The following is a 4604-nucleotide window of genomic DNA, read 5'->3' on the forward strand; positions in this document are numbered from 1 at the left end:
CGGAAGAGAATATGGACAGAGGAGATAAGCCAAGGACTGAGTCCTGGAACAACCAGGAATTTATTCATTAAAAGAGAATGAGGAAGCAGCACTTTGGGAGGCCGAGGCAGGCAGATCACCTGAGGTCAGGAGTTTGAGACCAACCTGGCCAACATGGCGAAACCCCATCTCTACTAAAAATAAAACATTAGCTGGGCGTGGTGCCAGCGCCTGTAGTCCCAGCTGCTCGGGAGGCTGAGGCAAGAGAATAGCTTGAACCCTGGAGGTAGAGATTGCAGTAAGCTGAGATCACGCCACTATACTCCAGCCTGGGCGACAGAGCAGTACTCTGTCTGAAAAAAAAAAAAAGAGAATGAGGAAGTACAGCCAGTGAGGTGAGGGGAAAGAGACATGGGATAAAGTAGATCCTGAAAGCCAAATGAAGCAAATGTTTGAAAAGGAGGAAATGATTGACTGCAGCAAATGCTGCTGAGTAGTCAGGTAAGATGAGGACTGAGAACTGAAGCAAAGTGGGGATTGGACAAGAGCATATTTTGTCCCTAATTGACAAAAGCCTAACTGGAGTTAGTTCAAGATAGAATGAGAAAGGATAAAAGAGAGACAAACAGTACTTTGAAGAGTTCTTGTATAGAGAGGAATAGGAAAATATTGCTGAAGCTGAAGGGGAATGCAAGTTCAAGGAAATTTTGGTTGTTGTTGTTAGGATGACAAATTTTATAACACGTTGCATGCTGGGAAAAATAATTCCACAGAAAGAGAAAAATTGATGATGTAGAAGAGAGGAAACAATTTCAGGAGAAATATTCTTGAATGGTTTAGAGGCATCACAAGTGGAATATCTGGTGTGAGATGCAGCCTACACAACTCGCCCATGCAAGGCAGTGTATATAGGCCCCCATACTGTTAGACCAATAGATTTAGGAGGTGTTGCAGGTTAGTTTTCCCAGAAGGCAGACACTAAGACAGAGTGAGGAGCCTAAAATGTTTACTGGGGAGTGACTCCTGTAAATGGAAAAGGCATGAGTCAGCTGGAGCCATCAGACAACAATGTAGACTTCTATGATGCTGTCCTAACAGTCTCTGCCGGTCCAGCTCCAAAGTCAAGATTGCCTGTTAGAGGAGTCCCACCTTGGATCCTTGGATGGAAATGAACAGACCCTTGCACATTGCCTTGCTCAGTTGTTGGCTGAAGGCCACAAAAGAAGCCTATGGCGTCAGTTTGAAAGCAGAAGGGAACCCTGAAGGGATTAATTGCTGGAAGCTAGCAGCTAAGCACACTCCTTGCAAATAGACAACTAGCCTTTTATTGAAAGGAGAGCTGAGTGGGCACATCTTCATGTCTGACATAGAATAGGAAGATGTAGAAATTCTCTTTTGTTTACTTTCATCTTCACAGTTGCATTAGGCCATTCTTGCATTGCTATAAAGAAATACCCAAGGTTGGGTAATTTATAAAGAAAAGAGGTTTAGTTGGTTCCTGGTACTGCAGGCTGTACAGGAAGCATAGCAATGTTTGCTTCTAAAGAGACTTCGGGAAGCTTACAATCAAGACAAAAGGTGAACAGGGAGCAGGCATGTCATATGGTGAAAGCAGGAGCAAGGGGTGTGGTGGTGTGCCAAATACTTTTAAACAATCAGATCTCATGCACTAATGCATGGACAGCACCAACTGGATGGTGCTAAACCATTCACGAGAAAACCATCTCCATACTCCAATCACCTCCCATCAGGCCCTGCCTCCAATTTTGGGGATTACATTTCAGCATGACATTTGGACAGGGATACACATCCAAACTATATCAACAGTGAAGTAATAAGCAAAGTCATCAGCTTGAATGAGTTGAGGGGAGAAAGAGTGTTGGAGGTTTCTAGCAAGAGGAGAAAACATGAAGCAGTTGACTTGAAGACTGCAAGAGTGAATATAGAGAGATTATTAGGCAGCCCTGATAATTTATTTAGTAGTGTTTAAATTTAAAGCAATATCAACAGAAGAAAGATCAGCAAAAGAAGAAAGAATTATAGAAATAACTGAAGAAGACTTTTGGTTTTTAAAATATTGCTAGCAATTAGTCAACAAAAACAGACTACATGTAAGGAAGCAAGAACCATGCTGGTCTCGTATTTTATTCAAGAAGCAACAAAACATACTCTTAAAATATAAAACATAAAACATATAAAGTTGTGCATCAGAAGATTCTTAGCCCTAAGAAATAGGAAACCCAATATAACTAGTATAGACAATAAGGCAGATTTATTATTTCACATAAGAATTTCTAATTTGGCTCTGAGATTGGTTAATTTAGTGGCTCAAAGACCTAGGTTTCTTCCATTTTTCTGCTTTACCAGGCTCAGGAGATCAGCTTATTCTGAGTTACTCATCCCCTTGTTCATGAGTCGGTCCTACAGTTCCAGGCATTACAAGCAGACATGACAATATCGAGCAGAATAAGAAAGAAGATCTCACTGGCTAGAGTTGTGTCACATGCCCATTCCAAAGCCAATCACTATTAAGGGGAAAGCAATTGATTTAAAGCACGTCTGGGTAGAGAAGGGTGGACTGGCCAAACAAAATCAGAATTTTCTTAATAAGAAAAAAGGAGAAATGGCTGCTGGGTAGGCAATCAACAGTACTTCTATGAGAGGAAGAACATATTGTAACTTGTAAATTTAAAAATCCAGCAAAACTATCATTTTTTTATTGAGGGTACATCCTCAGAAATAAACATACTTAGAAAATATACCACCCATATATCTTTCTTGAAAATATTATAGATAACTGAGAGAAGAATAAGACAACTCGTAAAGAAGTCATGTTATGAAACAACTGATAGTGATCAATGAATTCAATAACACAAAGTTAAATCTGATTGTTTTAATTGTTTTTAAGAAGAATACCTGCAAATTACATTAAAAACTAAATACTTAAATGACATTTAAACTAGGATCTGAAAATTAAAAATTATTTAGACAGGTAAAGAGTTGAGAGAAGAGCATGCCAGACAGAAGGAATGATGTGAGCATTTCCTTAAGGCTGGAGCGGAAATAAGCATAACATAGATTAGGAAGGTGTCAGATCACACCGAGCCTTGTGTGCCATGTTAGGGATTTGGAATTTTATTTTAAGCACACTGAACATTGCTAGTGTTTTAAGTATAGTAGTCACATATCTCATTCTATTTTAAGAAGATCATACTGGTTTCTTTCTCTTTTTTTTTAATCATGCCACATTATTTTTAATTACATACAAAGATCTAACACGTCACCCAGGGACCATTTCACCCACTGCTCTGTTTGGCCGCCAGTCTTTTGTCTCTCTCTTCAACAATGGTGAGGTGGATACCCTTTCCTCAGGAAAAAGAAATTCACAGTTTGTTGCCCTTGCCAATAACAAAAATGTTGGAAAGACGAGTGGCAAACCTGTTGCTGTTGGCATCTTTCATGTGAACCATGTCAAAAGATCCAGGGTGCCTCTCTCTGTGGTGATCACACCAATTCTTCCCAGGTTAGCACTTCCAGTCACCATACACAGGTTACCAGTGTCAAACTTGGTGAAATCAGTAATCTTGCCAGTCTCCTAATCAATCTGAATGATACCATTCACCCTGATAAGGGGATCAGGATAGTGGATGGTGTGAGCATCATGAGTCACAAGACGAGAGATTCCTTTTGTGCCCACAAAGGTTTTTCTCACTTTGCACAACTTGTACTTGGCCTCCTCAGGTGTAATATGATGTACAGCAAAGCGACCCTTGGTGTCACAGATCAGATGGAAATTCTCTCCTGTCTTGTCAATGCTGATGACATCCATGAACCCAGCAGGGTAGGTTATATCAGTTCGGACCTTGCCATCGATCTTAATGAACCGCTGAATGCAAATCTTCTTTACTTCATCTCCTGTCAGGGCATACTTAAGTCTGTTCCTTAGGAAGATGATGAGGGAGAGACACACTCTCAACTTGTGGGACTGGTGGATGGACGAGGAGCAAACACACTGGTCAACTTATCCAGCATCCAATGCTTTGGAGCTGCTACCCACTTCAGATGCTTCTTGGGATCACAAGTCATGGCTGCGTTAAGCAAGGAAAGAGGACCCCCATCTTCCAGTGTGTGTAGAAATTTGGTTTCTCTTTAAAAAGACTGATGAGAGCAAGGCAAGGGTGGAAGTTAGGAAGCTACTGAAGGTGAGAAATTATGTTGTTCATACTGAGCAGGAGTGTGAAAATGAGAAGATATTGATAAATTGGAAATACATGTAGAGATATGCAATAAGACAAGCTGAAGGATTGCAGATGTATGAGGATGAGTTGAGGGAAATGGTAGAATCAAAAGGAGCCAAGCTTTTGGCTGTGTGGATGGTAGTGCCACTTACTAAAAAGGTAAGGACCAAAAGATTAACAGGTTGCAGCTGGGGAAAGGATATGGGAGAAGGGCACCAAGAACTCTAATTTGAGTTAATCTAAGTTAAGATGAGGTCATTAGGTTGGACCCTAATCCAATATGACTCATGTCCCTATGAAAGGGAAATCTGGACCCAGACAGACAGACAGACACACACACACACACAGAGGGAGAGAGAAAGAGCCATGTGAAGATACAGGTAGAGA

At 40.8% G+C, this 4604-nt stretch overlaps 1 pseudogene; it reads right to left on the reverse strand.

Moving 5' to 3' along the window:
* Nucleotides 1–2959: 2959 nt before the first annotated feature.
* Nucleotides 2960–4191, reverse strand: LOC117975305 (small ribosomal subunit protein eS4, X isoform-like; annotated as a pseudogene).
* Between the last annotated feature and the right edge of the window lie 413 nt (nt 4192–4604).

This window comes from Pan paniscus, chromosome 10 (genome assembly GCF_029289425.2).
Source record: "Pan paniscus chromosome 10, NHGRI_mPanPan1-v2.0_pri, whole genome shotgun sequence".
Classification (NCBI taxonomy): domain Eukaryota; kingdom Metazoa; phylum Chordata; class Mammalia; order Primates; family Hominidae; genus Pan; species Pan paniscus.